Below are 13,609 nucleotides of genomic sequence, written 5' to 3'. Positions count from 1 at the left end.
CTCACACAGTTTTAATTAATGGCAGTACTGGCACCCAACAATTGCTTATTTGTTCCCTTCACTGGACTCATTCTTTGGAAAATAGTCTCTATATTAAACACTCTACAATTAATCTTTTGACGATGGTAGGTATCTGGTGCTTGTGAGAACACTGAGTGATGAACAAATTAATGGATAAAAATCATGATCTATCAATATTTGCAGAAAATAATTTGCATAATATCAGACCACTCATATTTTTAAAGGCTATAGCAAGCATGAAATAGATGAATGAATCACTGAAGAGTATGTACTGAACCTTTGAAAAATATCATATAGGATGACAAAAATGTGAGGATTCCCACTAAAAACAGGATTAAAAGTTAAGAATTTTTATAGTTACTAACATTCAACCTTATATTCAAAGTGCCTGCTAGGAATTTGTCCCAAAAAAATGAAGGATGAAATTTTGAAATGATAAGGCAACTTTGCCATTAGTTGTAGATACCATGATAGTCTATGTAGAAAACCTAAGATAATCTATAATCAAACTACTTATGTAATAAGAGTTCTCCAGCTTTGGTTTCTGTTGTTTTATTGCTGAAAAGTATCTATAGAAAGCAAAATATAGCTGGGGATTTAGTTCACTGATGCTGCCACCTGCCTCTCAAGTACAAGGTCCCAAATTCCATTGTCAGTACCAAAAAAAAAAAAAAGAAAGCAAAATATAGACAAGAGTTCTTTGGAATAAATGAGCTAGTCTCAATGCATCAACTTATTATTACAAGATTTAAAACGATCATTTGAAAATCTTTCACAATCATGTAAAGTTGATTTTATAAAATCTGCAAAATTTGTTTTTGGTCAGGTTATACTAAATTCGTGTTTACTTTATCAGAAGTTGATAGTCATGATGAAGAATTTCCAGAATTTCTTTCTTTCTTTCTGGTTCACATTCGTGTCTAATATTTTCTGAAATTTCTAAAATCTCCCTTTTATTTTTTTCTTCAGTGGTCAAAGAAAATCCTTCACTCTGAATTTGTAGCAGTTTTGTTCTAATACAATGGCAATGTTAGAGATGCAATCAAACTTGTAACTGCTTTTATACTTTTGATCCCTTTTACATCTATATTTCTCCTTTTCCTGAACATTATGCCATTTAGCTTTTTACATGATATATCTATATTCCAGGTTGATAAAATCATTTCATATCTTTATTTCTGGTTTAGTTATACAGATATATGGGTTTCTTAAATATTATAAATGATATACTTAAGATTTAAACATTTCATTCTATGTAAATTTTACCTAATATAAAATATATAAGGATCTTCCTTTTCTGTGATGTAAAATTTTAGCCTTATCTTCCATGAATTACAGCTATAAATTGTGGATATATTACAAAACACTACTACTTTTGGATAAATTAAACAATCTAATGAAGAGATGTAGATTATCTGATTAGATTAAGAAAACACAGCATCCAACTATATGCTATTCATAGAATACACACCTTAGATTAAACAAAGCAAAGTGAATTAAAAGAATGGAAAAGTATATATCATGCAAATAGCAACCATAAGAAAGCTGTAGTGGTTAAAATAGTATCAGACAAAATAGGCTTTAAAAGGGTTGGGGATGTCACTCAGCAGTGCAGCGCCTGCCTGGCAAACTCAAGGCCCTGAGTTTAATTCCCGGTACCAAAAACAAAACAAAAAAAGGTTTAAAATAAAAAATGTTAATTGAAATAGAGAGGGACAATTTTTTTTAACAGGGTCTTGCTATGCAGTTCAGAATGGCCTTTACTTCACTATGTAGCCCAGGCTGGCCTCAAACTTAAGGCAATCTTCCTGTCTCTGCCTCTCAGTGCTGAGATTACAGGCGTGCACCACCACTCCTGGCTAAAAAAGGACATTTCATAATAGCAAAATAGTTGACCCATAAAGGAAGATATAACATTTATAAACATGCATGTACCTTGTAACAGATTATCAAAATACATGAAATAAACCTGACAGAAATGAAGAAATGAAAAGTTCAACAATAGTTGGGGAATTTAATTTTCCACTTTTAATAATGAATATAACATTGAGAAGATGGCCAACAAGGAAACAGAAGATTTGAACAATTCTGTAAACCAATTAGTGCTAACAGACATCTCTATAATACTATGTATGTTCTCCAACCAAAATGAAATTAAAATAGAAATCAACAACAAGTAAAAATTTGGCAAACTTACTCATATGTGGAAATTAAACAATATGTTCTCAAATAAACGATGGATCAAAAAGAAATTAAAGGAAAAATCAGAAAATACTTTGAAATGAATTAAATGAAGACACATGCTAAAACTTATGGTATAGAGATAAAGCAGTAACCAGAGGGAAGCAAACAATCTGAACAGACCCAAATCAAGTTAAAAGACTGAATTAACTCTGAATAATTTTGAGCAAAAAATAATAAAGGAGACATTATAATACCTGACTTCAAAATATACTAGAAAACCATAGTAATCCAAATAGCATGGTGTTGGCACAAAGACAAATATACTAATGGAACAACAGAACCTAGAAATAAATTCATACATTTGATAGCCAATTGATTTTCAACAAAGGTGTTACAAACACACATTGGAGAAAAAAGTCTTTTTAATGAATGGTGCTAGGAAATTTGCAGAAGAAATTAGACCTGTCTCTTACCAGTTACAAAGATCAACTCAAAATGGATTAAAGACGTACATGTAAGACTGGAATCTATGAAATTAATAGAAGAAAACAAGAAAAAATACTTCAGGACATTTGAAGAAGCAAGATTTTTTTTGGAGAAGACCCCAAAAGCATAAGAAAAAAAGCAAAAGTACACAAATGAAATTACATCAAACTAAAATGTACAGCAAAGCAAAGAATAAAAAAGAGTGAAACCAACCTACAGAATGGAATGGGGGTGGGGAGAAATACCTGCAAACTATACACCTGACAAGAGTTTTTAAAATCAAGAATTATATAATGAACTCAACTCAACAGCAAAAAAAAAAACACCCATGATTTTTAAATGACCAACAGGCCTAAATAGACTTTTTTCAAAGATGATATACAAATGACCAACAGTATATGAACAAATGCATATCACTAATCATGAGGAAAATGGAAATAAAAGCCACAATGAGATAATCCCCTCACTCCAATAGAATGCTTATTATAAAAATATAAAAGTGTGGAGAAAAAGGAACCCTTCCACACTATTGATGGGACTGTAAATTGGTACGGCCATTATGGAAAACACATAGAAATTTCTCAATAACTTAAAAATAGAACTGCCATATAATCCAGCAATCTCACTACTGGGTATATATCCAAAGGAAATGAAATCACTGTGTTGAAGAAACAACTGTGTCCATCAACTGATAAATGGATAAAGAAAATGTCATATACATACACAATGGAATAGTATTCAGCCATACAAAATGAAAGCTTGCCATGGGTGACAACACGGATGGAGCTGGAGTTCACTATCTTAAGTGAAATGAGCCAGGTACAGAAAGACAAGTGCTACACAATCTCACTCATATGTAGGATACAAAAAAGTTGATCTCATAGTAATTGAGAGTAGAATGGTAGCTACCAGCAGCTGGGGAGGGCACAGGGAAGTGAGGGATAGGCAAAGGGTGACTAAAGTGTATTAAACTGCAGTAAGAAAGAAGTGAGAAATTTTGGTGTGCTATTGCACAGTAGGGTAATTAAAAAGAGATTGTGTATTGCATATCTCAAAATCCAAGAGGGGCCAGGGATTTAGCTCAGTGGTTCCACCGCCTGCCTTGCAGGCACAAGGTCCCTAGTTCGATCCCCAGTATCAAAAAAAAAAATCTAGAAGAGAGGGATTTTGAATGTTTTTGCAATAAAGTAGTGATAAATGTTTGAAGCAATAGATATGTTTAACATGATTTAAGCATTACTGGAACCATTATATAGTTCCCACATAAATGTACATTTTTTATACATTGGTTTAAAAAATAGACTTTTTAAAAAAGATTGAATTAGTAATTTAAAAACTATATAACTAAAGCAAAGCTTCAGGAAGCTGGCTTTACCACTTAATTCTACCAACATTCAAAGACAATTTGAAATGTTTCATGTGTCAATTTCAGAGGTCACAGGATGCCCAGATAGCTGGTTATACATTTCTCGGTGTGTCCTGAGGAGTCTTCCAGGAGAGATTAGAGTTTGAATTGGTGGACTGAGATAAGGAGATGGCCCTCCCCAAAGTGGCTGGGTCTAAACAGAACACAAAGGAGGAAGAAAATGAATTAATTATTTCTGACCATGAATGAGGACATCAGTCTTCTGTCCTCAGTGCTCCTGGTTCTCAGACCTTTAGATGTGAACTGAAATGATAGCATTTGCCTGCCAGTTCTCATGCCTTCAAATTATATTACTTTCCTCTGTCTCCACCTTACAGATGGCAGGTTGTAGGACCTCTCAGTCTCCATAATCATGTGACTCTTGTACAAATAATTTTAATAATTTCTTGTAATAAATATAAGTCTCTTCATGTGTGTATACACGCACACATATGCGGGTGAGTTATAATATGGTCCAATAATTCCATTGCTAGGTACATAACAAAAGAAAGTAAATAAATACTTCTACACAGCAGCTTGCACATAACTGACAATTTATAGCAGCATATTTCATAATAGCCCAAAACTGCAAACAGTCACTCAGGAGCACATCTATTCTGGCCAATAGATAAATGGATAAATACAATGTACTAAAGTGATATAATGGATAATTATTCAGCCACAAAAAGCAATAAGATACTGATACATGCTACAACATGGATGAACCTTATACTAAATGAAAACCACATAGTACGTGAGTCCACTCATAAGAAGGTCTAAAATAGGGAAATCTATAGAAAAAGGGAGTGTTTGCTTCGGGCTGGGGCTGGTGGCAGGTAAGAGCATGGTGGTAACTAACAGTTACAGGATTTCCTTTTGAGGTGATGAAAATGTTCTCAATTTGACTATGGTGTTTGTTGCATGTATCTATGAATATACCAAATGAAAACATCCCCATGTAGCTAACCATTTGAATTGTCCAGTTTAAATGTGTGAAGTATGTGATATACGGATTGTATCTCAATAAAATAAAAGAATAAAATTATTTGATAACTCCGCAAAAATAAAAGAGGTAGATTGCGGAGGGAAGTCACAATGTAGAGAAGCAACCGGCATAGGCATGTGTTTTCATGCTTACTTTAATCTCCCATTGATTTCTTTTGATAGCAAGTCACAGTTGCACAGTGATATGTCAAGGGCTGCAGGGCCTCCCCATTGTTCTAGTCAGAAGAACCCCGTAAAGGAGTCACTGCAGGTCACAGGATGGTGAGGATACTTCAGATGGTGGAAAGAGAGGAGAACCCTTAATTTGCACTATGAACCTCTACGTCTCAGGCTCACCTGTGAACCAATCATGTGAAGGATAAAGCCAAATCAGTGCATCCTTTTAAGGAACTGAAATAAAACCTGAACAACAACAACAACAACAAAAAACCTGAACCACCTTCAGCAGAAACAGAAATAGAAATTATGCTTTGAACCTACTAGGACTGAATGCCTGGTGAAATTAAAATATCAACATTCTTCAAAAGATTATTAAAAGTACAGACTCTCACAACATAACACCCATAATGTTCAGGATACAATCCAAAATTTCTAACATATAAAAAAGAGGAAAATATGACCCATTCTTAGGACAAAAAGAATTAATTTATGGCAATCTTGAGATGATCCAGACATTTAAATACCAGAAAAATATTTTAAAGCAACTATTGTAATTTAGGCATTAGGGAAAGGAAAACACACTTGAAATTCATGAAAAGACAGATATTCAGCAGATAAATAGAAACTATAAAAACAAAAACATGAAAAATTTAGAATTGTAAAAATATACATGAAATTTTCATTGACTTCAATATAAAAATGGGAAAATATAGGAAAGACTGAATACAAAGATAAAGCAGTCAAAATAACCCACTCCGAAAAGACAAAAAGAATTTAAATAATATAAAGAGTCTCAGGGTCCTGTGGTACAATATCCAAAGGTCTAATACATATAATTACAGTCACAAAGGAAGAGAATGACTTTGGGACAGAAAAAAAAATAGTTGAAGAAATAATTCCCTCAAATTTCTAGAATTTGGTGAAAGATAATACATTTATAAATCTAAGATGAGTAGACCCTCACAAGGATAAATCCAAAGAAAGTCACCTACATACACCATAATCAAACTGCTGAAGTTCTAAGGTAAATAAAATATCTTGAAAGTAGTTAGAGAAAAATGGTACACTACAGACCTGGGGAAACTGACCCAAATAAATAGGCAATTCAGGTCAGGAGGGTAGGCTACAGGAGAGCACCTATAAAGTGCTGAAGTAAGAAATAATCAACCCAGAACCCTGTATCTAGTAAAAATATACTTTTCAGATGAAGGAAAATTAAGAGAATTTTTTACCAGCATATCTGCTTTACAAAAATGCTATGAGAATTTCTCAGAATATAAGTAATTAATAAAAGAAGGAAACTTAGATATTAGGCAATGAATACAGACCCAAAGAAATGGTAACTCTTTAACACAGAATAGTATCTTCTTCTGAATTATTTGAAATACACATAAACAGGTTGGCTCAACATATTTGGTGTGTGCCTGTAGATGTAATATCTAGAACATTAAAAACAGAGGCTTTCGCTTAAGATGTAACAAATAGAAAAGGAAATTTTACCACACTAACAGGAAAATGCTGGATTATCTACAAAATCACAAATTTTCTGAAATGCATCAGAGAGCTGGCAAATAGCCTGGATCTAAGCAGAAACTAGCATATCCAAGAAAAATCTAGATACGAAAGCTTGCCTTTATGAACACAGCACGGTAGAAAGATACCAGGTGTCATACAAGCCAGTAATAAGAAGTCAACTAAAAATTGGAATGCATTGTAAAAATCAAGTGTGTGGTAGCATGGAAATACAGAATTCCTGCAAGCCTCAGGCACAAAAGGAATTCACACTATCAGGCTCATTTCCTCAGACCTCACCACATTATTACCAAATATACAGGGGACCCAGAGAATGATGCCTCATTTGGTGTATGCCTATCAGAGGAGTGCAGCAGCCCCCAGGGGAGAGGCAGGACACCACTAACAAAGCCTTTCAATTTCCCTACAGAATAAAACTCTCAAGACGATGGAGAAAATGCGAAAAACTCCTGTTGTCCTCATAACACAAGAGATAACCTGTTGTTGCTGGGTGGTAGAAACAAAAAAATAAAATTCTATCCATGGGGGAGGGGCAGGAGCAGCGTCACAGCTAGAGTTCTTGCTGCTCGCTGGGGGCGGTCCTTCAATTTGTCGCCCTCCAACACATCAGAATGGAGTAAATTGTTACGATATAGTCTTCCTTTCGGCCAGTAATGCCGCCAAAATATTGGCTGCCCGGGGAAACCGCCTCCCCCTCAGCTATGCCACTGGGCAGGAGATTGTTTAGGTCCATATCATTACAGGTCTTCTATCCTAAGGAGAAAAGCAGAATACCTGAGAACCTGGGATTTATGGCTTGCCTAAAACTGAGGAGGAAAAGGAGAACAGAGAACTCCTAGCTTTCTCCAACACTACCCTAAGAATTACTAACAAGCAAAGGCAATCTACTACTAATACAGGGTCAAACCCTGGAGAGAACTTCCCTAAGGCACAGATTCATAGAAAACTCTCCAATCCAAAGGTGAAACAAAAATAATGAAGAAATCCCAACAGTAGCCGAGCTTCTGAACGAAGCACTGGTTAGTGCCAGAAGAATTCAAAGTTGGTGTTGCACTGAGGATTACAAAAACAAACAAACAATACCCAGATAAACATTTGACCTAATTAATCCAACTCCTACGCTAAAACATTAGCAGAATAAAGGTGTGTGCATTTCCAGGCATAAATATTATTTAACCTCATTCTCAACTAGCCCATAAATTATATCTAGTTTATAAACAAAATTTATGAGACGCACAGACAAGGGAAAAAATCCTATACTGATAAGAAGCAAAGCATTCAATACAACCAAATTCTGAGAGTTGTTGACTTGTAATGGTTTGACTTATTTTTATTTTACAGTAGTGCAAATGTGATATATATTCAACCAGTCTTGGGGGTCAACACCTGTAATCCCAGCTTCTTGGGAGGCTAAAGCAGGAGGATTTCAAATTCAAGGCCAGCCTGAGTAAGTTATTGAGACCCTGTCTCAAAATAAAGATTAAAAAGGGCTGGGGATGTAGCTCAGCAGTAGAGCATCCCTTGCTTCAATCTCCAGTTTGGGGGGGCATAATACACGTTATGAATTTTGACTTTTTCCAGGGACAGTAATATGTGTGCAGTGTAATACTCTGTCATGATCCTGGGCAGAGGCAGTGAGTCACAGCTGCCAGTGACAAGGTAAACACGGACACAGTGTGCAGCGCTGCTAAGCTATGGTGTGATTATAATAAAAGCCATGATATTAGGTGTACTTAACATATTTTCAACTTAATATTTTCAACCTATGATGGGTTTATTGGTATTAACCCCATTATAAGTTGAGCATTTGCATTCACCAGATATTAGCCCTATCAGCAAGAAATTTGAAAGAACTATGATCACTATATTAAAAGTTACAGTAGAAAAGGTGGAAAATATACATGAATAGATGGAGAATATTAAGAGAGATGGAAAATATAAAAGAGTATTACAAGGAAATGCTATGAAAAGCATGGTAAGAGAGAAAGAATATCTTTGACAAGTTCATCAGTAAACTCTATGGAATTGATTAATGGAAAATTAGTTAAATAAAGCTATCCAAAATGAATATAAAGAGATATGAGTAACAAATAACAGAGCAGCAAAGAGATGTGAGAAAATCAAATATTCTAATAAACATGTAATTATAAACTCAAAATAAGACAGAGGAAATATTCGAAGAGATAATGGCAGAGATTCTTTTGGAAATTTAATGAAAGACAAAAATAAATCATATACCAGAGTTCAGAAAATATAGAAGAAAATAAATATTCAAAACCACACATACATATGTCATACTTAAATTACTGAAAACCAAATTTGAGTAGAAAATCTTGAGTGCAATCAGAGGAAAAAGACATTCATATGGATAAATAAGAGTTATTGTAAAGTTCTCATCAGAAACTTGGGAAGTCAGACCATAACGGAATTATGTTTTTAGTTGTAAAAGAAAAAAGTCTATGCAAAGAATGCTGACTTTATTCAGGAAAAATATCTTTAAAACTCAGTGAAAAATAAACAAATACTGAGATCACTCATTACTGGCCCTGTAAGAGTTAAAGATTAAGGAAAATTCTTCAGGCACTAGGAATATAGCAATAGACAGAAACCGGATCTAAAGGAAGAAAAGAACAATTCACAAATATGTGGAAACGAAATAGTATACTCTTGAAAAACCACTGGATCAAAGAGGAAATATAAGGTTAATTTTAAAATATCTTCAGATCATAGAAAAAAAAGCACAGTTTGCTAAACTGTATGAGATGAAGCAAAGCAGCATTAAAAGGGAAGGTTATAGTGATAAGCATCTAAACATTTAAAAGAATAACTATTTCAAATATACAATCAAATTTTTCTACCCCAAGAAAATAGAGGAAAAAACTATACTGAAAATTAGCAGAAAAAATACTAGTAGTAAATAAATCATATAAATAATAGAAACTCTATGAAAAAACCAAGAAAACCAAGAATTTGTATTTTTGACAATAAACAAAACTGACAAACCTTTAAAATAACTAAGAAAAAGAATTTACAAATACAATGAGAAGTGAAAGAGGAGACATTGGAATGCCTCAGAAATAAAAAGGACTATAAAGAATTACTATGAACAATTATGTACCAATCAATTGTATAACCTACAGGAAATGAATAAATACCTTAAAAATATACAACATAATGAGACTAAATCAAGACTAGAGAGGGCCGGAGATTTAGCTCAGTGGTACCATGCCTGCCTCTCAAGGTCCTGAGTTCGATCCCTGTTACTAAAAAGAAGAAATAGAGAGCCCAAATACATCAATAACAAAGAGGTTTTTTATTTGTACATGCTTGTGATATAATGATTACATTCATTTTGGGGAACTTATATATATTCATATATATATATATATTCAACATCATCATCAATGGAGAAATGGAAGACCTCTAAGATCTGGTACAAAGTATCTGCCCATTTTCACCACCAAATTATCTCTGTTTGCAGATGACATGATCCTACATGTAGAAAAACCTAAAGGCTATATACATTCTGTTAGAATAAGTGAATTAATTATAGCATGATGCAAAATTAACATATAAAAATTAGTTGCAGTTTTTACACCAATAACTATCTGGAAAAAGAAATCAAGAAAATCTCATGTACGACATCATCAAAAGTAACACAAATTAGGAATAAGTTTACAACCAAGAAAGTAAAATATCTATACACCAAAAACTATAAAATTTTGAAGAAATTGAAAAAGACCACAAAAATAAATGGAATATCCTATGTTCATAGATTAGAAGAATTAATATTGTTAAAATGTTTATCTTATCCAAAGCAATATACAGATTCAACTCAATTCACATCACAATTTCAATGCTATTTTAAGAGAAACAGAAACAATTCTGAAGTTTATATGAAACCACAAAAAGACCCCAAATACAGAAACATTCTCAATAAAGAAAAACAAAATTGGGAGCATCACATTTTCTCATTTTAAATTCTATTACTAATCTATGACAGCCAAAACAGCATGATACTGGCATAAACAGACACACAGACCAAATGAACAGAACAGAAAATCCAGAAATAAATCCACACACATACCATCAACTAGTTTTTGACAAGGCCAACAAGAAGCCATAATGGGGAAGATATAACTTGTGTTGAACAAACTGGTTATCTGCATAAACAACAATGGAACTGGATCCTTACTTTACACAATATACAAAGATCAACTCAAAGTGGATTAAACACCTAAATGTAAGAAACGAAACTGTAAGACTCCTAGAAGAAAACATAGGAGGAAATCTCCTTGATATTGGTCCTGATAATGATTTTTTTTTAAATTATCACACCAAAAGCTCAGGCAACCTAAACAAAAATAAATGACGGGCTATGTGAATCTAAAAAGCACAGTAAAAGGAATGATGATGGCAGCCCACAGAGTAATATTTGCAGAAAATATTATAAACCATATATCTGATAAGAGGTCAATATCCAAAATACGTAAGGAACTCACACAACTCGAAAGCAAGCACTCTGCAGGGAGACAGATCTTTTGCAAACGGGAGGAGGATCCGGAGACAGGAAGGGCGGAAGGAGGGGAGAGGGAGGAGAGGGGAAGGGGAATACAAAGAATCAAAATAAGTCCGTGCACCTACCCCCTAAGATGAATGTAAACATCATGTACTGCAAACATGTACTAATTTTTAAAAATGGGAAAAAACAAGGGTTCAGGAAGAGAGGGCATGCAAAACTCCCCTCTGGGGGCCTCGGGGCCGCAGCGGCCACACTGGGATGCCCGGGACGCCTGGAGCCCTTGCTGGGGCTGCCCTCTACTCCTTCACGCCCAGGCCTTGAAACAGTAGGGCACGCTCCGGCTGTTTCATCTTGATGACCTCGGGGTGGCAGAGGCCGCGGGAGCCCCGGTGGGCCCTGAACTCTCCGGGCCGCACCCTGCCCGGCCTGGACAAAGCCCTGGCCATGCCAAACCGGGTTGGCCCCTGTGCGGGGCGGGGCGGGGCAGAGCGAGGGCAACCATGGCCGCCGTCCAAACCAGCCGAGCGCCTGTGGGAGCTTCGAGAGCCTCGGAAGACGGCCGAAAGCGCTCGAAAGGTCGGTTTGCCCGGGAAGCTGCACAGATATGGGGCCCACAGTGACCGATGTGTCCCACTTGGACAGAGACCTCACCTCAGACCAACAGTGGCCAAAGCCTTAAAGGCAGGAAAGTGAGTGGAGCCCGAGGATAATGGTGGAACTGTTAGGGGGCCATCCGGCGCATAGCCTTCCTTCTGCCAGAGAGAAATGTTGGGCTAACACACCACGTTTGGCCAATTGGAAATGCCCACCACACTTTGAGAAGAGTAGAAGGGTTGTATATACAATATGAAAAAGCACCTCTCAACATTTCCCCAACCTTTTCAACGATTTTTTTTGCTACATTTGGACATTCTAGATGTAAAGAGATTGCCAAAGTAGGATAAAGTTAGAAAATCACACATCTTATAAATACTCGTTCGTTGTTTAAATCATAGACAAATCTAGAAGTGACTTTTTGAAGTGGAGTTATTAGACCATTTCTATAAGTGACAGGAGTATCGTTTGTCCACGTTTGTTGAGCGGGTTAGAGTGCATAGAGCAGACTGCGAGCAGGAAGAAGTTCCTGTGCCAGACTAGTCACATGTATGTAAGAAATATTTTTTATTTGAAAAACTGTTCTGTGTATGCATTTGATTTGATAGATACACAGACAGACAAATAGAATATGGCAATGTCAAGTACTTTCTTGAAATAGGCTTCCTAGATGTTAAGTGCCCGATATATGTTAAAAGTGGAAGTAGTAAAATAATATTTGTAAAGTTCATTTTGTTAAAACTCATTTGAAATGTTATTTTGTGGGGGGAGAATTTCCATCCCCCCTCTGGAGTAGTGCAGTGTGTCATCCACTGGTTCTGGAGAAGTGAAGGAAATGCTGAGTGTCATGCCAAGTGCACTTACATTGAGGCAAGTCCCTTCTGTCTGTGCTTTTTGTTTTATTTTGCTGCATATATAGTGTGTACAAAGGACAGATGAGGCTTAGTTTATAACATCGAGTCTTTCTGCATATTAGTTTCCAGTCTATGACAAAAGTAGAGTCAGTAAATGTACATTTCGTGCTAAAATTCCTAGGACAGATTTTCTTCTGAATATTTGAGCGGTATATATATCTCCACTGAGCTGGTGAAGAAGGGAATGGTTTTAGGCCAGGATGCTCGAATTTTGAAGACTCTTTGTCACTACAGACTGGGAAAGACAGGCAGAAGGCGAGAAAGAAAAAAGGTCACTAAGAAACACCCAAGACACAGAGTGGGAGGAATTAGTTGTTTTTTCTTTCTTTCTTTTTTTTTTTTTTTTTTTTTGGTACCGAGGATCAAACTCGGGTCCTTCCACTTACGAGGCAGGCGTTGGAACCACTGAGCTAAAATCCCGGCCCATTTCTGGTTTTTCTATGGCACATTAGGGTAACTTTTGGTTAAAACAACCTATGATATATTTCAAAATGACTAGAAAATATCAGTACAAAATTCCCAGCAAAAAAGAGTGGGGGGAGTAAGAGGGGAACGGAAGCTGCACAGGCAGTGAGTGAACACCCAGGCCTGAGTTGCAAGACCGGTGGGAGGGTCCGGAGCCAGCCGCGGAGATGAGTCAGCGCGCCCGCCACAAGTAGGAGTGGTCGGCCTGAGGTCAGCAAGGGGTGAACCCCCGGCCCGGCCCCGCGGAGATGTCCAGCCACAGCGCTTGTACCCGGAGGGCGCTGCCGCCCCAACTCATCACCACCTCGGTCACCTGGGGCG

The 13,609-nt window shown here is 36.2% G+C and overlaps 1 protein-coding gene across 1 annotated transcript in view; it reads right to left on the bottom strand.

Annotated features, from left to right (window-relative positions):
* Usp26 (ubiquitin specific peptidase 26) overlaps positions 1 to 11,374 on the bottom strand; it is a 72,845-nt gene extending 61,471 nt beyond the window's left edge. Inside the window, exon 1 of the mRNA XM_021240617.2 lies at positions 11,296 to 11,374. The gene's annotated coding sequence lies outside the window, so the exon portion shown is untranslated. The remainder of the gene's footprint in view (positions 1 to 11,295) is intronic.
* Positions 11,375 to 13,609: the final 2,235 nt, after the last annotated feature.

This window comes from Heterocephalus glaber, unplaced genomic scaffold, assembly GCF_053883595.1.
Source record: "Heterocephalus glaber isolate CG9 unplaced genomic scaffold, H.glaber_assembly_v1.0 deba00001729, whole genome shotgun sequence".
NCBI lineage: Eukaryota > Metazoa > Chordata > Mammalia > Rodentia > Bathyergidae > Heterocephalus > Heterocephalus glaber.
Note: the sequence above shows the minus strand (reverse complement) of the source record. Positions and strands in the feature narration are given on the sequence as shown.